Raw genomic sequence first — 22297 nt, 5'->3', positions numbered from 1 at the left:
GCTTACGGAAGCCCGACAGGCTCGTAACACAAACTCGAGGGCTTCACTCCCAGGCGCCACCTAGTGGTACATGACTGAGAGAACGGCAGCAGAACAATGGATACACCAAAGAAAACACTGACGTAAGTGAAGCACGGAGAGCGATTTCTCATTGATTGTTTGTTTGTTTATAAAAACTATAGAAACACAATAGAAGGTGCGGGGCGAAGAGCAGGAAGTGAGTTTTTTCAATCGTCCAATCAGCTTTCTCTGACGTCACAATTTCCCGTCATGCACCTGAACAAGTGGAAAACAATCGCTGGTATTGTGGCAGCAACCAGAGCAGGTGTGCCAGACCATGTGAAATCGATGTCACAATGCTGTCGGCGAACTGGCAGGACTCGGTTGGTGGGGTTTTGACAAACTTGTCATGTGGTCGCACCAGGAGTCACACTCATCTCCATTATATGCAATTGAAATAGTGTTCGCGGCATTTCATTATTTGTTCAGCAGTTCTGCCTGGAAGATCGTGCTTTGCTCGAGCGGGGGCTCGTGAATCGCACGTTCTGTACAGCTGGTCGCCCTCGTTGTGGGGCGTCAGTCAGGCGGTCTGTTGAACAGGTGTGAAGACGAGGGCGGAGTTGCAAGAGAGGGGATTGGGAGGGCAGGCAACTCTGCTGCATCTCACACTTGGTTAGGGATATACCCTTTTTCAATTCAAACCTTCATTCAATTCATTCATTCATTACAAATTGCATTTTTTGCCTGCAAGCTCAATTTACTTGGCGACAATACTTCAACCAATCAGCGCTTCAAAACAAAAACGCTGGCTAGCTTTAGCTCTTTTGCTCGAGCTTCTCTTCACCCAAAGACACACGAAAACGTCTTTTCCTGTTAGAAACTCACCAAGCGCAGACCCTTCAGACTCTTGCTCTTGCTTCATCGTTGCTTTCATCCGTAATCCCAGTTACAAATGATGACCGAGGGCCTGCGGGAGGGGGGCTCAGGGGAGCCATCTTCTCCGTGCCATGTCAACATGGGAAACAGAGCGTTTTCACGGGTAGGGGAGGGGCTGCCTCTCTGAGCAGCACAGCAACGAGCAAAGCTCAAACAGGCAGGCATGAAGGAAAAAGAAAAAACGCTTTGGGGGGGGTTTTGGTGAGTACATAACTATATAACAAGGTTAAAACATAGAAAAAGTGAATTTTGCATGATATAGCCCCATTTAAAAGTAGAAAAAAATAGTCCAAAATGTGGGAACATTTGCTTGTAACAAGCAAAGAAACGTTGTGGTGTAAGAAATATGGACTTAAAATAAGTGTTGTGCTTTCTTGATGAAGCTGACTTGAAGAATGTTTTAGTTAATTCCAGAATTTCAATGAGTGAAAAAAACAACATGACGGAGCCGGGACGTGAACCCACGAGCTCTCGGGTGAGAGGCGTACGCTCTACCACTAGACTATTACTCCAGACGGTAAAAAGGGACGGTTAAGAAGAGGGTACAACAGAAATCCATTGTAATTTATGCTTCACATGTGTTCCAGCACCTGAAACTCCACAGTGGTGTGAGTGAACAACGCCACACCACCTCCACTCTTCATTTGTCTGTGTCTGTCAAGCATTTCATCCCCTTCAATGCCAAAATCACTTCTCCACAGCACTGTTTGACCAACTTTCTGATGTTGCTCTGAAATTCAAATGGCATTTGAAGTGACCTACAAACAACATGGTGTTTTCAAAGTTGGTGTAAGGGCCTCAGATATTGAGGTGGTTCATTGATCATCTGTTACATTAACAACAATCCTCATTTGTACAGTTTGGACTGTGTGAGTTTCAGTCAATTCACACGTCTTTCCTTTTCCCACAAGGGGGCGCCACCAGACCACAAGTCACGCTGATCTGAGACCGGGGGAGAGCTGTGTTTATTCTCCACATGGAAAGAGGGAAGTCTCCCAGTCACCCGAAAGCATTTCGACATTTGTCATATTTGGTCAGAAGAAAGCACAATGTGCTGCTTTGTGTGTGTGTGTGTGTGTGTGTGTGTGTGTGTGCGTGCGTGCGTGCGTGCGTGCGTGTGTGAGTGTGGACAACCAATGGAGAACGTGTTGCAATAAATGAGGTGAAAAACATTTGTTCGCCTGCATCAATTTCAAGTTCTTGGCCAAGAGTTATGTCTGTTGTGAGTTTTCCTACAATAATCGTACAATAAAACAATAAAAAAAACATTTTATGAGTAACCGTATCGTCTTCAACATATTTTTATTTTCACAAAATGACATTTGAAAAATCGGGGTCGTCTTATAATCAGCGTCGTCCTATAGGGTGCTCTCACTCAAGACTTTGGAACTTGTGAAACACATTTGCAAGGCAAAATGGAAGAAGTGTGTGTGTGTGTGTGTGTGTGTGTGTGTGTGTGTGTGTGTGTGTGTGTGTGTGTGTGTGTGTGTGTGTGTGTAACCTTCAGTGACTCTAAATTGTCTCTGTCAATCACCAATATATTTTATGTGAAAGGCTTTAAATCTCACAAATCTCACTGTGTAAAAACAGGTGGAGACACATTTGTGGATATGAGTTGCTTTTGTTTGACGCTCATTTCCAAATAAAATGTCACTACACCATCACTCAAGGCAACTTGTTAGAAACTGTTTCTTCCAGCTGCGCAATATCGCTAAGCTCAGACCCATGGTGTCAAAGAACGAGCTTGAAATGATCCTTCATGCGTTCATATCCTCGCGGCTGGACGACTGCAGCAGCCTGTTCACTGCCTCAACCAGAAAGAGCTGCTCGTCTTCAGTACGTCCAAAACTCAGCTGCCAGGCTGCTGACCAGCGCCAACAGGAGGTCCCACATCACGCCTGTTTGAAAATCTCTCCACTGGCTCCCTGTTATTCCACAATGCATTAACAGACACATCTTCATCGCTTCATCTGCTTTCATCCCTGTAGAAAAAGACAAATGTGTTGTGAGCAACTGAGCTTCACAATTCCACAGCCACACAATGAAAGACCAACAATGCCAGTGTAGGGGCATTCCATCAAGAATGAGCCAAAACTACATCAAGAGATGGACACACATCTGTCCAAAATTGTTCCCAACAAACTGATATTGAACTACAAAATGACATGAACATCGGACTGATTGCAGGACTGCTGTAATATCCTATAGTTTCAGCTCATCAACTATGACATACAATCTAAAACACACAACGACAGAAACGTTTGAGTAACTTACTACAACAATGCTGACTCGGTCAACGTGGCAGCATCTGCAGGGTCAGAGGTAGAGTCCAGATGTTTGGAAGCTGCTGCTGAAGAGCTTTCCTCTAATGGATCATCGCCCTGCTCCAGATCCTCCTCCAGGTCCACAACACATCTCTCTGAAGGTCTCTTTACTGCTGTTGCTGAGGAACACAAAAGCTCTGCAGCGGATGGCCCAACACTAAATCCTTGCAGGACGCCGTGGCCTGGACACCTGTAAGCAGATAGAATCTTCACTACAGAAAGTCCACCCATGTGACACACAAAGACAGCCATAAATTACACTGCAAGTGAAAAGTATTACAACACAAAAATGATTCCAAATGATTCCACTTCATCACAAATAACTGTAGTCAGGGTGGCTCCAGACCTGCTCCTCTCAAATGAGGCTGAAGAATCCTCAAGGATAGCTGTGTGCTCACAGAGGGGGGCTGCAGGGGGCCGGTCTGCCGTGAAACATCCCTGGATGCTGGAAACTGTGTGGATGCACCGCTTCGGCTGGCCTACAAAGAGAGGACAGAGCTGACACCAACATCTTCTCAAATATGGACTCACAACAGCTACCAGCAGGGCAACAATGAGGAAAACAAACAGACACAACTGTAAAAAGTGAAGGGTTACAAAGACTGTTTCACTCCCAGTGTAAATCATATTGTAACATAGCCAAAGCTTGTTCGTCCAATAAACGTCACCAGTGCAAAATGTGTACTGTATCAACCTTCCACTTATTTGCTGCTGTGACCTATAAGTGAGACTCCAAAGCCCTATTCACACGGCAGGATGAAGACCTCAGGACCAATGATGATTTGTAAGCATTGAGAAAGATGTTTGTGATCTTGAGCCCAATGCGCAAAGTGTGTCATTTGTAAAGTCAGAACACCGTAAATGACCTGTCATATTTCACCAAACACCAACGTGAGAATGTGCGTATCAGTGACTGGGGCTGGTCGTTGCCACCATAGACATAATAAAGACCCCGCTTGGGGTGCTGCGCAACGAGAAATACGGCCGCCATCTTGGTCCGGTCCAGAGGCGCATACGCTCCAGTCATTTGTGTGGAGATTCAGCCGGAGCTCTGCTGTGACACCTGTGTGTGGGACGGTAGCGAGCAGGGCTCAAGGAATAACTTTTCACAGATAGGATTTAACGTTTTTTCAACATCACACCTGACTGTAGAGTCATTTGCAAACAGCTCGCTCATTAACAATTATAGCAACTTTTAGGAATAGATTTGCATTAACTTGAAAAATGAGAATGAGAGGTTCTAAGAAACTTGAAGGAATAAAATAGAATGAAAAAGGAAGAAAGTGAACTCTGAAACTCTGAAATAACTGATTCCAGCGTTCACAATGATCAGGAAAGAGAGAATCTGTCCAAACAGATGATCCCCCCTACCCCCACCCCCCAAAAAACAAAAACAAAAAGACACACAAAATGAGTAGGAAAAAAGCCAAAACAACAACAAAACAAAAGAAAAGGGAAAAACAAGCAAAAAGACAACAAGGAAAACATGCTTGAAGTGTGTTCCAAGTCTTTAAGTTTCCAGATCTCCTCCAAAGAGTAGGAGCATCACAATAAGGCTGTTGGCGTTGTTGAAGGGAAATATTCTATTGATTACATGGCATACATTACTTACTTATGACTTTATATTATATCATTATATTATATTTTGACATGTGTATATAAATAGATAAAGATATATAAAATTAAACAAAATAATTACAAATTTAGCTGAGGTGGATAAGTCTTGATTTCTACTTGAAGACTTTTAAGGATTCAGCACCTGTGGAAGCACCATTTATAGTTGTGTAAATGAAATGATTGAACAAGTTTGGAGCACTTCTAAAAGCAAAACTTGCACCTGTGTATTGTGAGTTGTGTACCTGCAGATGTTTTTTTCTCTTCACAAATCATTCAATTGCAGGTGTCCAAGTTCTCCAAGTGTCAGATTCAAAAAAGTTGCATGCAAAAGCTCCTCTCCTCTGATTGGCTTTTTCTCCACTGACTGAAGGTACAGATGGTTTTTCAACAAATACGTCAGTGCAGCTCTGTGATGTGTGACTTGAAGATGAAGGAAGGAGAGTCTGTGACTCTTGGCCAAGAACTTGAAATTGATGCAGGCGAACGAATGTTTTTCACCTCATTTATTGAAACACGTTCTCCATTGGTTGTCCACACAGACACACGCGCACACGCACACACACGCACGCACGCACGGTCTTGTATTTCTATCCTTGTGGGGACCCTTACCCTAACCCTAACCCACACCACAACAAAGCCTAACCCTAAAGAAATGTTTTTGCACTTTTACTTTTTTCAGTAACAACAACATGGTCAAGAAAACACTGTTTCTCCTACTTAGGACCGGAAAAAGGTCCCCACACGTCGTTCCACGTTTTGCTATCCTTGTGGGGACATTTGGCCCCGACAAGGATAGAAATACAAGTACACACACACGCACACACACACGCACGCACGCACGCACGCACACACACACACACACACACACACACACACACACACACACACACACACACACACACACACACACACACACACACACACACACAAAGCAGCACATTGTGCTTTCTTCTGACCAAATATGAGAAATGTAGAAATGCTTTCGGGTGACTGGGAGACTTCCCTCTTTCCATGTGGAGAATAAACACAGCTCTCCCCCGGTCTCAGATCAGCGTGACTTGTGGTCTGGTGGCGCCCCCTTGTGGGAAAAGGGAAGACGTGTGAATTGATTGAAACTCAGACAGTCCAAACTGTACAAATGAAGATTGTTGTTAATGTAAGAGATGATCAATGAACCACCTCAATATCTGAGGCCCTTACACCAACTTTGAAAACACCATGTTGTTTGTAGGTCACTTCAAATGCCATTTGAATTTCAGAGCAACATCAGAAAGTTGGTCAAACAGTGCTGTGGAGAAGTGATTTTGGCATTGAAGGGGATGAAATGCTTGACAGACACAGACAAAAGAAGAGTGGAGGTGGTGTGGCGTTGTTCACTCACACCACTGTGGAGTTTCAGGTGCTGGAACACATGTGAAGCATATGTAGTGGTAGGCGTGCACCGGCCTCCAGCACGCCCACCGAGTAACCAATCCCGCTGCGGCGGAGTTGTGATTAGAGTAACTCGCCTCACCTGTGCGTCTCCTCTCCTCTGGCGTCCACACTCCATGCAGCCGATTCCAGAGACAGACACTTCTCCTTAACGCTAAAAGAGCTGGTCACAGATTCCTAGCTCAGGCTTGGTGACCTTGCGGCCGTTCATGAGCTTTGTGGTGAGTTGTACTCGCTCGTTGTTCATTCATAAAATTATTTGCATCTAATCCGCGTCATCATAGGTCTCCGGTCTCGTACGTGTGGGCTGCCTTGTAGTTCCTCGCTCTCTATTCTTGCGTGAAGCGCTTTATTGGTGAGTGTAAGCGAAACGTTCATTCATAAAGCCATGTGCAAATTATCATGGGATGTTTTGCGCGCTGTTTCAGACTTACAGCTGGGTGCGAGGTTTGTTTTCCTCCTGCTGCTCCTGGTTCAGAGCGCGGCCTTGGTGAGTAGTGGGGCTCTTCAGTCACAAAGTTAATCCATAAAAGCATAGGCTAATACAGTTTGCTTATTTAGGTTTCCAACCGGGCCTCCTCTTTTCCCCTGATTTGGTACTCCTCTCCGGATTTTCGCGTTCCTCTCCCACTTCCTACTGGCTCCTTGTCTGCCGCTGCGGAGCACTGTGAGCAGGGTGACGTACAGACTGTTGGACCGAGCGACCACTTGAGGGCGCTGGTGCCTTCCACAAAGACTAAGTGTGCGCTCTAAAACAAAATGAAACCAAAACAAATTGCTGTGTGAAAGTGTTTGGGTGGAAAATATTTTAAACCAACCGGAAATGTTTGATTTGATTAATACACTGTAAAATAAAGGTTATATTTTTTTTCTAAATTGCCTCTGTCCTCTTCAGTCCACCTACTTGTGCTGCCTTATTTAACTGCGGGGTTATTTTAGTTTAGTTGCTGGTTATACCAGCTGGCGTTGTCATTGTTTACAGTTTCTAAGTTAATGTTTATATCATCCCACTTCTGACGCCGCTCGGCTACACATAGATTACAATGGATTTCTGATGTACCCTCTTCTTAACCGTCCCTTTTTACCGTCTGGAGTAATAGTCTAGTGGTAGAGCGTACGCCTCTCACCCGAGAGCTCGTGGGTTCGCGTCCCGGCTCTGTCGTGTTGTTTTTTTCACTCATTGAAATTCCGGAATTCACTAAAACATTCTTCAAGTCAGCTTCATCAGGAAAGCACAACACTTATTTTAAGTCCATATTTCTTACACCACAACGTTTCTTTGCTTGTTAGAAGCAAATGTTCCCACATTTTGGACTACTTTTTTCTAGCTTTAAATGGGGCTGTATCATGCAAAATTCACTTTTTCTATGTTTTAACCTTGTTATATAGTTATGTACTCACCAAAAACCCCCCCAAAGCGTTTTTTCTTTTTCCTTCATGCCTGCCTGTTTGAGCTTTGCTCGTTGCTGTGCTGCTCAGAGAGGCAGCCCCTCCCCTACCCGTGAAAACGCTCTGTTCCCCATGTGGACGTGGCACGGAGAAGATGGCTCCCCTGAGCCCCCCTCCCGCAGGCCCTCGGTCATCATTTGTAACTGGGATTACGGATGAAAGCAACGATGAAGCAAGAGCAAGAGTCTGAAGGGTCTGCGCTTGGTGAGTTTCTAACAGGAAAAGACGTTTTTGTGTGTCTTTGGGTGAAGAGAAGCTCGAGCAAAAGAGCTAAAGCTAGCCAGCGTTTTTGTTTTGAACGAGCAAAGCTCAAACAGGCAGGCATGAAGGAAAGAGAAAAAACGCTTTGGGGGTGTTTTTGGTGAGTTTTAGTTAATTAATTTTAGTTTAGTTTTAAAAAAACAACACAACAGAGCCGGGACGCGAACCCACGAGCTCTCGGGTGAGAGGCGTACGCTCTACCACTAGACTATTACTCCAGACGGTAAAAAGGGACGGTTAAGAAGAGGGTACATCGGAAATCCATTGTAATCTATGCTTCACATGTGTTCCAGCACCTGAAACTCCACAGTGGTGTGAGTGAACAACGCCACACCACCTCCACTCTTCTTTTGTCTGTGTCTGTCAAGCATTTCATCCCCTTCAATGCCAAAATCACTTCTCCACAGCACTGTTTGACCAACTTTCTGATGTTGCTCTGAAATTCAAATGGCATTTGAAGTGACCTACAAACAACATGGTGTTTTCAAAGTTGGTGTAAGGGCCTCAGATATTGAGGTGGATCATTGATCATCTGTTACATGAACAACAATCCTCATTTGTACAGTTTGGACTGTGTGAGTTTCAATCAATTCACACGTCTTCCCTTTTCCCACAAGGGGGCGCCACCAGACCACAAGTCACGCTGATCTGAGACCGGGGGAGAGCTGTGTTTATTCTCCACATGGAAAGAGGGAAGTCTCCCAGTCACCCGAAAGCATTTCTACATTTCTCATATTTGGTCAGAAGAAAGCACAATGTGCTGCTTTGTGTGTGTGTGTGTGTGTGTGTGTGTGTGTGTGTGTGTGTGTGTGTGTGTGTGTGTGTGTGTGTGTGTGGGGGAGGGCCAGCTGAAGAACCTGTGTGTGTAGGAGGGCCAGCTGAAGAACCTGTGTGTGTAGGAGGGCCAGCTGAAGAACCTGTGTGTGTAGGAGGGCCAGCTGAAGAACCTGTGTGTGGAGGAGGGCCAGCTGAAGAACCTGTGTGTGGAGGAGGGCCAGCTGAAGAACCTGTGTGTGGAGGAGGGCCAGCTGAAGAACCTGTGTGTGGAGGAGGGCCAGCTGAAGCGAGCTCTGGACATGAAGCTGAACATCCGGCGGCAGAAGAAGGAGGTGAAGGAGCAGCACGTGAAGGAGGTGCTCGGGTACGGGCCTGCGCTCCTCCGCGCCGCACGCCGTCCACCGCGCTCACGCCCCCGCTGACCCGAGCCGCTCTTTCAGCCAGTGCACCCACATCCACCAGAGGCGCGAGGAGATGGCCGACAAGATCCAGAAGATCTCCGGCCAGACGCAGCAGCTGAGGGCCGAGATCAAGAGCCTGAGGGACGTCTGCGGCGAGGAGACGGAGAAAGCCCAGGTACCGGCGGCCTCCCGCAGCAGCAGCAGGCCACTTCCTGTTCCCACGCTGACGCCTTCCTCCTGTCCCCTCCAGGCCATCTACAACACCCTGTCCGCTGCCGTGGACAAGCTCCACCAGCGCATCCAGGCTCACTCCAGAGACCTGAAGCTCGCCGCCGCCAAGATGTCTGCAAACATCTGAGTCTGTTTACTGTTCTCATATCTTCTCACTTTCAGAGCCTGATCAGACCAGGGGGGTTCCACAGTCTGACAGCTCATCTGTTTAATGCTGTTTTGTCTTCTGTTTAATGATTCATAAAGACAAACCAAGTCAACCATGTGTTTGGAAAAATTCTTTATCACTTGTCTTCATATTTTTCTCATGAGAAGTTTGACCACATGCCGACTCTTCTGTTTTCCTGATCAGCCCAGCCTCTTTGGACTTCAATCTAGAAACACATTTCCACTCTGATTTCACTGTAAAGCTGATGCTGCTGCATGACGACGAAGAGAAAAGAACTGAGGCTGGTTCTTCAGCCGATCCCCGAGCTGACGGGGTCAGAGGTCGTCCTCCTTCGGCCCTAGCCTCCTCTGTTATACAGGCGCTCAGCTCCACAGCTGCTCAGAGAATGCTAGGTAGCTATGCTAAGCGACCCCGATGGACAATAAATGCATAACTTGGACTACATCCGGCCAAATGTCCAGGTAAGAGGCGATTGGTTTTTTTTACTGCAGTTTGAAAAAGCGATCTTGCTGTTGGCTGTTCTGTGGCATTTTGTGGCGGATTCTGTGGTTTTAGAGGGCTTTGAGTGCTATGGTTGTAATCAGCAGAGTCTCAGCTCTCATATGAGAGGCTGTTTGTGTGAATTGTATCAGGTTAAATTGCGCTATTATCAATATTTCGGCGAGTGGGTTGACACGGTCACGAATATAGTTCATAATTCATATAGTTCGTGTTTGAGCTGTGTTTGGGGTGTGTAAGAATGGCTGAAATGTTCGGTTAGCCCAGGTTTTGCTGTTTAATTTGAGGATAAGCATCATGACACTCTGTCAGAAATAATGCATATTATTAGACAATCTCTGAAATGTTTGCTGTCAGGCCCCCAATTGGGGGGCGCTCGGGCTTAAGGGGTTTTAAAGGGGATATTTCTGTGTACATTTAGGTTGAAGCATTAGCAAGTGCAGTATTGAGCTTTTTGTGAGTTGGGACTGTCTGTTTTCTCCCTTGAATCCATGTTTGGAGCTGAGCAGAAGACTGAAAAGACTGTAGAAGCAGTTTGAAAGTTCCTTCACTCGTCTGGACTTGATGTGAAAATATGAAGCAATGAATGATCTGTGCCTGTAGAGGGCAGCAGTACGCTTCGATGAGAAGAAGAAGAAGAAGAAGAAGAAGAAGCGGACACAGGACAGAGCATCAGGGTGAAGCGACAATCGGCTGTGATGAGGTTTTTTTGAAATGGTCTTGGATGTAAATTGTGTGAAAATGAGTGTAAAAGAGGTGAGGCTGTGATTTGTGAGAATGCAGCAGTTGTACATAAGTGTATAAAGAGCGTGAGTGAAGGTGGTTGAATGTGTTTAGTTTTGAAAAGTAAAAACCTAACTAAGCTATTGGGCGATCTGGCAAGTAAGTAGCTAGCTAACTGATGGCCATCTGGCATCTGTCCCCCCCAGAAACAGACACTGGGACGACCATCGTGCTTCAGGCACATATTGAGAAGCGGGTCCCTGTGGGACTCGAACCCTGGTTGCTCGCTGTTTCCAGCTCACAGGCGCGGTGACACTTTAACGTAGCCACGCGCACAGGGCGGTTATACAGGCGACGAATGTCCTGTTTAAAGCTGACGTCATCATCTGTGAGCGACGCAGCCAGCCTGCTGGGATGGACGCTGTTAAGTCTGGCCACTAGGGGGCGACGCGACTGTGTGTGCATAACCTCATCTCACCCTGCCCTTCACCTGAAAGGAAACTAACAAAAAATGTTTTCTTTTGTTTTGTTTTTTCATCTCCTCTTCAGGTACACACGCTCCGCTCGCACCGCCAGCTCTGTGTTAGCTCGCAGCAAAATGTTGCACAAACATATTTCACCACTAAAAATTAAAACTCCAAGTCAACCTTCATTTATTTGCCACAAAGCAAAAGCTACATCTGGATGTGTGGATGTCTCTTTGTCACGCCACATTTCCAAAAACATCATCAAGGAATTCAATAAAATACCATAGGATTATATTTGGAGAAGAAAATAATATTCTTCTGGGTCAAGGAAACGTGAAAGAGTGATTTATACTGAATTCTGCCATATCTTTCATTTCTTACATTTTTTCTTTGTCAAACATTTGGAGTCCTTTCAATAAAGATATTTATCAAAGAACTAAGATAGCCTGAAGTTAAACTGCCCACGGTAAAAACACTGCTTTGGCAGCTCAAGCAAACATTACAAAATGAGCTGAAAACATGTCAACAATTCAACTCCTCGTCGTCTGGTCTGAGATCAGATTTTCACTCCCCACCAGTCCTACCTGGACCCCTGCTGGGGATGATGATGGTTGATGGAGAAGAGCTTCCATGTGTGTTTCTGGCTCTGACCGTCACCATGTGCTCCTCCCCGGGGTTCAGGCTCAGAGTCACACTCTCACTGCTGTTTGCCACTTCGCTCCTGATCTGCCACTCTTCCTCTCTGCTTTTAGTCCAGGTCACTTTGTAGTCCAGGATCTCTCCGTGGCTCTGATTGGCCAGCAGCTTCTGCACACAAAACACACTTCACCACTCAGAACTCAGTCTGAGATTCAGATCTTGACACTAAAACTGTAATACTGCAGTAACAAGATCACTTTTTTCTGTTTCTCCTGTTATGAATTGAAGTCTGTAAAGCCACACTTCTTTTCCAGACTATTATCATTGTATGAATCTGACCATTAAAAACATGAAGGTGTGTGAGTGTCATGTGACTCACTTTCCACATAACCAGTGTGTGGTTTTCCTTCATCTGCATCCACACATTCAGAGCCTCTGGAACTGTGGGACCAACAGATCATCACTTCCTGTTAAACTCTCGTTGACGTAAAGCACTCCTGTCTCTCTGTGCAGCACTCACCATCACCTCTGGTGTGAAAGACCAAGTCTCTGCTCCAGTCCCCCCACCTCCAGAAGTGCTGAGCTGTTCCACATCGTACCCTCACACTGTACCTCCAGTGAGGGATCAGCTCCTTTAAAACCGCAACCTTAAGGCCCATTCCAACGCTTTCAACCTTGAGACACAATGCAGAAAATCATAAAGATATTCAGGTTCAAACAGGAGCTTCACAGAGGAGCCTTCCATCATCCACTCACTGTTTCAGCGTGATTGATGAGTGTTTGGCATGTTATATTGAGGTCTTTGCACTGCTCCACAGTCCAGGTCCATGTCAAGCTGGCGTTCCTGGAGTTCACAGCTGAAGCTGTCAGAGCGTCTGGAGCGAACATGTGGACTGAAGAACAGACCGAATCCGTCATACTCACAGCCGATATAAGTACAAGCTCCGTAGGAAGTGGTGTTTGTTTGGCACTTGACGTCGACGCAGACCTCTGACGGCTGCTTCAGCAGCAGAGTCAGGCCGTACGTCTGATCGCTGATCTCAGAGGAGTTCATCTCAGTTCCTCCGTAGCCGCTCAGATACATTTGGTCAAAACTCTGAGCCGCCGGCACCACGCAGCAAAATGTGGCCTTGCTTCCCGCCTGAAGCACTCGGTCCCGAGGGAAGACGCGCTTCCTCTTCAGGGCTCTAGTTCCTGCAGGGAAACAACATGATGACGTGAGATCAGCTGTTCTTCTGTGGTCTCAGCTCTGAAGCCCTCCCTCCTGAAACATCCGGACCTGAGTAACAACAAGCTGCAGGATTCAGGAGCTGAGCAGCTGTGTGGTTTTCTGGAGAGTCCACTCTGTAGTCTGCAGACTCTGAGGTGAGGGTGGGGTATTAGGGATGGCTTGATACCACCTTTTCATGTCTTCATGTCCCATGCCGGTAGCATGAAATTGAGTATTAGCCAATTCCAATACCAATCTGATACTGATACCAATCCAGTACTGATACCAGTCCAACCTCCTTTAGTGATCAATAATGGTAGCCTTCATCATAATTTTCTGAATACAGACATCTAAAATTCGCACATTCACCATGCAACAAATATTCTGCTCTCCTGAAGGACGAAATAAAATAGCTGACAAAATAACTGAAGTAATGCAATACTGCCATGTTAGGGTTTTTTTTAAATCAAGACTCCAGATTTAACAGCTTTTGATGTTGGTAAAAAAAAAAGAATGCAACAATGGTTGTATTAATTCCGGATGACTGCCAAAAGGAGATGCTGAAAGCTCTGAATGTTCCCTTCACACATGTGAAGTTCTAGTATGTGTACCCACAACGTCACTGGTGACCTTGTGCATGACCCTAGAAAGGTTATAAGCTCCAGTGTCACCTCAGGTTCGGTTCCTACAGAATCACCTTGACTGATCATGAAGATTCTGAGTGACAGAGTGCTCTGGCGGTCATCCGGGATTCATAGAACCATAGTTACATTAGTAACTTTCATTCTATTTGACACGTTCTGAAAGCCAGAAGGCGGTGCTGAAATCACTGAATGTCTACAGTACACTACAGTAAACTAAATCTGAGCTGCAGTGAAGCTGTGAGTCTAAATTGAAAATGTAAAAAGTGACACATTCCGTAAGCTTCATGTTTGACTCAATGAAAGTAGTTCAAAGCAGATTGTTTGGTGCTGAGTTCCTGTCATTATACACACCTGTTCTCACAACCAAATTTTGGAAAAATTACATTCACAGTGGTTCTTCCAACGTTTGCCCGTATCCTTCCATCAGCCTCGGCCATCATGAGGCCGTGATGCACAGCATGATCCACAAGTGGAGCCCTAATTTCACCAGGGATGTACTGACAATCTCCTTCCTCTGTTTGGTCCTCTTCCCCATCCTCAGCCCTTTTCCATGCGGCTGACCTTCCATTTCTGTGTCAGTGTTGGAGAAATGATCCACACTGTCCTGCTTGGGTCTGACACGCTTGTCAAGTGAAGGTTGATGGGATTCAGCTGAGTGACAATGGAAAAGTGACTTGTTACAACTAATAAGAAAATGCTTCTCACACCTGATCAATGAAGCTGAAGTTCACCTGAGAATAGCTTGATTTAAGAGACACTCAGGAAAAACATTCAAAATGTCAGATTTCCTTGACCGATTTTGACTAGTACATTTTCTAGCATGTAACAACTCAAGCAATGAAATGACTGTTAGTTTTATAGAGAATGACTCCAGCATTCCCAAGTATAGTTCATTTTGACTGACATGAGCAAATGACCACATTAAATGCCAGAGTTGTATGAAAAGCATGTGATGCATGTCCTGAAGTATCTGATTTGTCAGAATGACAAACTGCGACTACGATTTGTGTAAATGGCTGAATGTTGTGGAGGTTGAACTGTTGTGCAAAAGTGAAATGCGATGTGATAAAGGCACCAGAGTGACTGAGAAAAACTAAACACAGGGCAAATTCTGAGACTCGAATCCCACCTGGCCTCCAGCAGCTCCGAGTGCATAGTCAAGGCTAACCATGAATGGGATGGTTCAAGTGTCAAGTAGTACCTAAACCATGGAAGGATCAATGAAGTACTTTCAAGGTCACAAACCCATTTGACAGAAACCTCATTCTGAAGCCTCGGGTCCAACTGACTTGATAAAGTTTGGATCCATTGGCCAAATCAGACAACAGCAGCTTTAACATGCATTTGGAGTTCTGCAGCTCAGTAGTTTTTTTTCCACCCATTTAAGTCATTCATGTAACCAGTAAACGAAGGCCCAATCCCATTTCTCCTTCGAGCCCTACCCCTTTGAAACAGAGTGCTAAGGGGTAGTGGATCAGTATGTATGCTAATGCGGGAACCGAACTCACTACCCTACAGTCCCAGGCCTGTGTTACAAAGCAGAGCATCACAAAAACATAAAGTAAGAAGAAAACAACAACAACAACAACAAACAAACAAACAAAAAAAGAAAGAAAAGGAGGATAAGTCCTTATCTTAAGACTCCTTTGGCCAAGCTATGGACAATAAGCCAGATCGCAACTTCTGTGCAGAGGAACAGTCCAAACAGTTCAAGAAAGGGTCCCATGTCCTATAAAATTCATATGACTTGTTCTTTAGTAGAGTGGAGAAAGTGTGTGTGTGTGTGTGTGTGTGTGTGTGTGTGTGTGTGTGTGTGTGTGTGTGTGTGTGTGTGTGTGCCTGTGCCCGTGTCCGTGCGCGCGCATCTGTCTGTCTGTCAATCTGTCATTTTCCAGCATCCTTGTATTCCCACAGCTGAGCAGCCACACTTAGAGGAGGAGGAGACTGGAGACTGACTGTGAAGCAGCTTTGTCTGGAACTCCAGCTACTAAGGTGTATGTCAGGTTCAGAGGTCATTCATGAACATGTTACTTGAAGTTGTTGTGTAACTCTCTCCTACTTGAGTGAATTTACTGTAAAACAAAAAAATAAATAAATAAAAATAGACTGTCCTATTGTGTATGATATTTACATGTGAATACATAGAAAAGCCCAGACCTAAACATAGAAAATCTCAATTAAAAAAAATCAATGAAAATATGTGACACACTATGTTTTTCAGGAGCTTTTCCATAGCCAGAGCCTTCCCGGTAAGCAGTGCAACAACTTTCATCAAGTTGGCGGATGACACCACGGTGGTGGGTCTCATCTCTGGAGGAGATGAGACTGCTTACAGGATGGAGGTGGAGCGACTGTCAGACTGGTGCACCATCAACAACCTCACCCTCAACACCTCCAAGACAAAGGAACTGCTCGTCGACTTCAGGAGGTGTAAACCAGACATACAGCCCATCACACTCAGCGGGGACAGGCTGGAGATAGTGAAAGACTTCAGGTTCCTGGGCACATACATCAGCCAAGACCTGACTTGGACTGCAAACTCCACATCCATTCTGAAGAAGGCACAGCAGAGACTCTACTTCCTGAGGATTGTCAGGAAGAATAACTGAAGAACTGAGCTCCTGGTGTCCTTCTACCGCTGCCTGGTGGAGTCGGTACTCAGCCATGGCGTCTGCTTGTGGTTCTCTAGCTGTACAGTGGCGGAGAGGAAGCAGCTCCAGAGGATTATTAGCACCGCCCAGAGGCTGACTGGCTGCCCTCTTCCATCTCTGGAGGAGATCTATCAGACCCGCTGCCTCAGGAGAGCCCGCAGCATCATCGGGGATTCCTCACACCCCAGCCACCACCTCTTCCAACTCCTACCCTCGGGGAGGCGTTTCAGGGCAATAAAGACAAAAACACACAGACTCAAAAACAGCTTCTATCCTACAGCTGTCATTGCCCTGAATACTGCACCATAACCAGTCCCTGAACAAGAACAACATGTGACCACCAACTGTGTCATATATTTATATTTATATTGCAAGACACGCAAACTTTTAGTCTATTTATTTTATACCGTTTCTGCACTATTTTTGTCTTGCACTATTTTGTCCTTTTGTCTCTTTTGTTTGTCTGCACTGCCCACGACAGCTGCTGTTCTCAATTTCATTGCATTCTTCTGAACAATGACAATAAAGGAATTCTGATTCTCATTCTGAACATGATGTGAGCGAGCGACCTGGCTGTCTTCAGCATGTCCAAGCATCTTGTTGGGAGAGTTTCAGCACGGCTGACAATTTAGCTGAGGTGGATAAGTCTTGATTTCTACTTGAAGACTTTTAAGGATTCAGCACCTGTGGAAGCACCATTTGTAGTTGTGTAAATGAAATGATTGAACAAGTTTGGAGCACTTCTAAAAGCAAAACTTGCACCTGTGTATTGTGAGTTGTGTACCTGCAGATGTTTTTTTCTCTTCAGAAATCATTCAATTGCAGGTGTTCAAGTTCTCCAAGTGTCAGATTCAAAAAAGTTGCATGCAAAAGCTCCTCTCCTCTGATTGGCTTTTTCTCCACTGACTGAAGGTACAGATGGTTTTTCAACAAATACGTCAGTGCAGCTCTGTGATGTGTGACTTGAAGATGAAGGAAGGAGAGTCTGTGAGTCTTGGCCAAGAACTTGAAATTGATGCAGGCGAACAAATGTTTTTCACCTCATTTATTGCAACACGTTCTCCATTGGTTGTCCACACACACACACACACAGTCTCGTCGAAGGAGGGCTGCGCAGTTGGGACACTGTTTATCCCTCCCTCCATTGTGGGAAAACTGAAATTCATTTTTTTTATAAATTGTAATATTTGTTTTGTTCTGTTCTAGGAGCTGGTGGTGGAGTCAAGTGGTGGTGGTGGTGGATTCCCCTGGCGGTGGTCGTCTCCGTTTAGTTTGTGGTGCACTTCCTTTTTTTGGTTTGCTGTGTTGAGTTTTTGTGTTTTCCCTGAGTTTAAGGTTTCTACCCCCTCTGGTTCTCCCCCTCCCCAGTCACGGTTAAGCCCCAGCTCCTCGTCCCCTTTTTCACTGTAAGTGTGTTTGTGTGTGTGCATGTGCGTGTGGGTGAGAGCAAGAGAAATAAGAAAACTTGCTTCACTATTTTAGCAATTCTTGGCCTTATTTTTAAAAATACTGTTGTAATAAAGAATTGTTTTAATTCAATTTCTTTTTGTAAATAAAACCTGTCCAAACTTAACCAACTGGTCTCCGCCTCTCAGTAAGGTTATGAATCTGTGTGCTTTGGCTTTAATTCTCTCGGTGCAGAGCTTTATGAAGACTGATTCCACCAGGCGACAACAGTCTGGCCACTGGGCAGGAGATCCCGAGGAACCGAGGACACAGCGGGTCCTGCTCTCCACCCCTGGTGTAAATTCTGCTTTGGACCTGGGTTGTTTATACCGCCCGGTGGTCAGGCGCACTTGGTGCCGAGCGGCGTAGGCCACACGCTGCTGATCATGTGGCAGTAAATTTTGCCACAGAGCAATGATGGTGCTGGCCTGCTGATTAGAAAGGGTCTGTGCATTTTCAGTCCGCAGTGCCACCAAGTACTCTGCCAGGCTGTTCACTCGGTCCATCCCTGGAATATGATGCTCATCCACAGCCTGACAATGTAACAGTAAATGAACAATTAAAAACAATCCTATTACAAGCAAAAACATAACATTTAAGTGCAATATAACCTGATATTACCTCCTGTTCAGGTGCTGCTGGGCTCATATCTGGTGGCCTGCAAGGAACATCAGCTGAAGCAGTGGAGACAGAGGTGGTGATGGTGGTGGGAAGAGGAGCAGCAGAGGCTTTGCTGGAGGTGGAACATGATGCACCAGTGGACTGTTACAGAAGATAAGATGACCATTAGTAATAGACCGTTGTAATAAAAAAATATGGTATCCAAGGATTAACAAGAACATCCCACCTGTCTGTGAGAGTGTGCCCGGCTCTTTGCAGATGGAGCAGAGAGAGAGAGCAGCAGGTGGAGCAGAGAGAGAGAGCAGCAGGTGGAGCAGAGAGAGAGAGCAGCAGGTGGAGCAGAGGAAGCAGCAGGTGGAGCAGAGAGAGAGAGCAGCAGGTGGAGCAGAGAGAGAGAGCAGCAGGTGGAGCAGAGAGAGAGAGCAGCAGGTGGATCTGAGGCAACAGCAGTGGTGACAGTGGGAGGGAGAGGAGCAGAGTCTGAGCTGGTGGTACTCAAATCCACAGTCTGAAAAAGATTGTAACACAAATAAAACTTTATACTCAAGCAAAAATAAAACACGTTAAAAGTCATTTTAGAATATCATAAATAGCAGGTGTTCCAGATAAGACTATCACCAATACTCACAGCAACTGTAGAGGTCAGCAGAGCAGCTGGAAGGTGGGTGGGAGCAGGGAGGCATGGGGCAGACGAGATGGGATCAGATGCAGGAGGTTGGGGAAAGGTGGGGCTTTCCACAACACAGACTGGGGAGGTGATGGTTGGTGGTGGCTGAGAAGATGGGCTTGTGGTGTCCAAGGATCCTACGGTGGGGTCTACGTCTGCATCTTCAAAGCCTTCGTCTTCAAACTCCCCCTCTGTGCCAATGTCCTCCAGCAGCTGGTCGGTCTCCTCGGTGTCAGGCTCTGTGTTCTGCATGGCCCTTCCTGTCTGCCTGAACAGGTAATCGATACCTATCAGCTCTCCTGGGATAGAAAGTAGAAAAGAAAATTGATAAAAAAAACAATGGCAACTAATTAATCATGTTGTTCTTTATGTATTTAAGGGCACTTGAGGGGAAATTCTGAACTCACCCGTGTACACAGACGGAGGTTGGAAAGAAGGGACGAGTTTCCTTCCAAGCACCTTGGTACTGTAGGTGTTGACACAGGGAACAAGGTCACCTGAGCAGCTTCGCAGTGACGAGGTCTGGACTGCCAGAGAGGCAGCTTCTCTGTCCTGGTTCCGTCTGTTGAGGCCATCCAGGAGGTACAGCAGGAAATTCAGACTGTTGGCACTCGTTCCTAAAAATACATTAAAACAAATAAACACTGTAAGCAGTTGATTTGTTTATTTATTTATTTATTTATTTATTTGAGTTTGCAATACAGACGCTGTGTCTCCATTGCAATAATGTAAAGCTTATCACATTTACCTTGCTGATGAATAAGGGATTAATACAAACCTGGAATGAACCTCTGTAGACGACAGTGGAAAGATTCCAGTGACGACGACCCCCTGGCACATCGGTATTTTGGGAGAATGATGCCCTCCTTGGTGGTGGTACTTCCAGTCTGGGTGTACAGGAGCACACCTGGTTGGTCCTGAATGCATTTTATGTGCCTTTTCTGGACTCTCCAAATGTTCTGCATCCTCTCCTGGTCTAAGAGAGGCACACCAAGAAGGTCTCTGCCCTTCACACCCATCAGCTCGTTAAGCAGCCCCTCAATCATGATGATGGTCTGTGGCTCTCCTCTTGTCCGTCTTCTGCAGTGCAGGGCCAGGTCCTCTGTGGTGATCTGCTGGTCCACCAATTTATCAGTGAGGAACACCTTCTCTCCTCAGCTGCTCCCTCTTGGCCCTCCGCAGCAAGGAAACATCACCGCTGTCCCACTCAAAGATGCAGCAGGACAGCTTGGCCATGAAGGTGGGGTACAGGGGATGTGCCTCATTTGTGCATCCAGATGCCAGCCGCCGCACGAAGTGGTAGATGTCAAGTTTTACAAGCACATCTGGCCACCCACCAAAGCTCTCTTTCAGCTTTGTCTGTTCTCCTTGCTGCGTGCAGCAGTCAGTGTCAACATAGAGGAGTGAGGAGGAGCCACTCCAGCATCACTGTAGCGCCGGATGAGCCCAGCAGCCATCATGTGGAGCCCAGGACCCTCCTGAGCAGTCAAGACACTGATGAGGATTTGGCCCACCTCATTACTCACTGATGAGAGCCACAGACCAGTCCCTCTGGCAACGCCAGACAGTTTTTTGGTGATCTATAATGACACAAAAGCCCACATACAGTGTTGTGATTTCAGATGGGACGAAGCACATTAGTATCACATTTCATCTTCATAAAAACCACAGCATTCAGAGTTCAGGTTGTGATGTAGTGTTGTCATATATGACTGAAAATAATAATTTCATATCGAAGGATGTCCATCGAAGTGATCTACCTTTTTGGTGGAGTCCATTTTCAGGATGGTGCCAAATGTGGACGTTATTGTGGTTTTAATGTGGTCCAGCCTGCTCAAAATGTCTGGCCCATACAGAGCCAACATCCAGCGGTGACTTGGTACTGCTACTGGCTCAGAGGCTCCTGGAATGTGACGGGGAGCAAGCTGGGCCGAGCTGCAAAGTCAGAGCATGCCCCAAGATATCGGCAGAGGCGCTTCAGCCACTCCTCGCTGTGGTTTTCTTTCAGCTGTTTAACCAAACGTGTGGGGCTGTTTCCCAGCGTCCTCTCCCTCAAAAACCTAATGACACGGATGTCACATGCAAATCTGTTAAAAGAAAGAGAAAGATAAACAAAAGAGACACACAGAATTAATAAACACAGCAAGTGATCAATCTGCTTTGATTCCAAACATTTATCAATCTGGTTTACTCACTTCTGCGTCAGGATCAGCCTGAACTCCAGCCTGTGAGCCATATCCAGCTGGTCAAGGATGGTCTTGCTGGAGGAGATGTCATTTGTTTTGCACCCAGCTGACTTGCATCTCAGAGTCTCTGTGATTAAAATGTAATAACTGTCAATATCCAAGACTTTGCGCGCTCTCTTGTGGACACCAGCACCTGGGAGCTGCTTTCTGCACACAGGGCAGTGCAGCCTCACTTTCCACAAGTGATGCGGCATCCACAGGAGGAGCTTGTGGGTGAAAAACCGCTCTGGAGTAGGAGCCTGATGGTAAATAAGAGCAGGCTCTGGTGGTGCGGACCACAACTCCAGGTCTACTCGCAGTCGCTGGTTTTTCCAGATGGCGGCTGAAATCCATCTCTGATCCTGAGCTGGTATCTTTTTTTTCATCTCCGCTGGCAGCCAGTAAAGCTCAGAACCTGGAGCTGTCTGTGCTTCTCCTGCTGGAGCGTGAACAGGGTCGGATGTGGAGAGCTCAGAGGGAGCAGTCGGAGGTGGAGCAGTCGGAGGTGGAGCAGATGGGACACACGCAGAGGTCGTAGCAGAGGACAGTGGGATTGGAGGAGCTGAGGATGAGGCTGATGCTTCCTCATTGTTTCAAGACAGCAATGTAAAGACAAAATAATGAGGATGCCATTATTACTTGAAGTTTTGTAAAACATCAATGCAAAGAAAATAACTGGAGTGAAAACTTCCTCAGCGCTCTCTCAGTCGCTGGTGGGATGGAGGTGGCAGAGGGCCGCTTTGCCACAGGTGAGGGAGGAAGAGACAGAGGAGAGACCGTCTGAATAAATGTCCTGGGACTGCGGGCAGGTGACTGTGCTCTGCTTGTCGTGGCACTTGCAGGGGTGCTGGAGGACACAGAAGAGCCGGAGGCCTGATGAGAGAGGGAGAGAGAACAGCTAAAAACATCA

The 22297-nt window shown here is 46.2% G+C and overlaps 4 long non-coding RNA genes across 5 annotated transcripts; 2 read left to right on the top strand and 2 right to left on the bottom strand.

Moving 5' to 3' along the window:
* The first annotated feature begins 6389 nt into the window (after positions 1–6389).
* LOC115388936 (uncharacterized) lies at positions 6390–8685 on the top strand. 2 transcript variants are annotated; one of them, XR_003931532.1, is made up of 4 exons: positions 6390–6529; positions 6593–6663; positions 6737–6798; positions 8636–8685. It is a non-coding gene; the product is annotated as an uncharacterized LOC115388936 (long non-coding RNA). The 2 variants fall into 2 exon arrangements; XR_003931533.1 differs by lacking the exon at positions 8636–8685 and adding an exon at positions 6870–7374.
* Positions 8686–9108: 423 nt separating this feature from the next.
* Positions 9109–9473, top strand: LOC115387866 (uncharacterized). Its single transcript, XR_003931435.1, has 3 exons — positions 9109–9159; positions 9236–9371; positions 9447–9473. It is a non-coding gene; the product is annotated as an uncharacterized LOC115387866 (long non-coding RNA).
* Positions 9474–12049: 2576 nt separating this feature from the next.
* On the bottom strand, positions 12050–12564 carry LOC115388741 (uncharacterized). The gene is made up of 3 exons (XR_003931504.1): positions 12444–12564; positions 12303–12364; positions 12050–12091 (listed from the first exon to the last, which is right to left on the bottom strand). It is a non-coding gene; the product is annotated as an uncharacterized LOC115388741 (long non-coding RNA).
* An 8079-nt stretch (positions 12565–20643) lies between these two features.
* On the bottom strand, positions 20644–21434 carry LOC115388750 (uncharacterized). Its single transcript, XR_003931512.1, has 3 exons — positions 21358–21434; positions 20923–21249; positions 20644–20742 (listed from the first exon to the last, which is right to left on the bottom strand). It is a non-coding gene; the product is annotated as an uncharacterized LOC115388750 (long non-coding RNA).
* Positions 21435–22297: the final 863 nt, after the last annotated feature.

The sequence above is a fragment of the Salarias fasciatus genome, chromosome 5 (assembly GCF_902148845.1).
Source record: "Salarias fasciatus chromosome 5, fSalaFa1.1, whole genome shotgun sequence".
Classification (NCBI taxonomy): Eukaryota; Metazoa; Chordata; class Actinopteri; order Blenniiformes; family Blenniidae; genus Salarias; species Salarias fasciatus.
The sequence above is the reverse complement of the archived record's forward strand: the minus strand, read 5'-3'. Positions and strand labels throughout refer to the sequence as shown.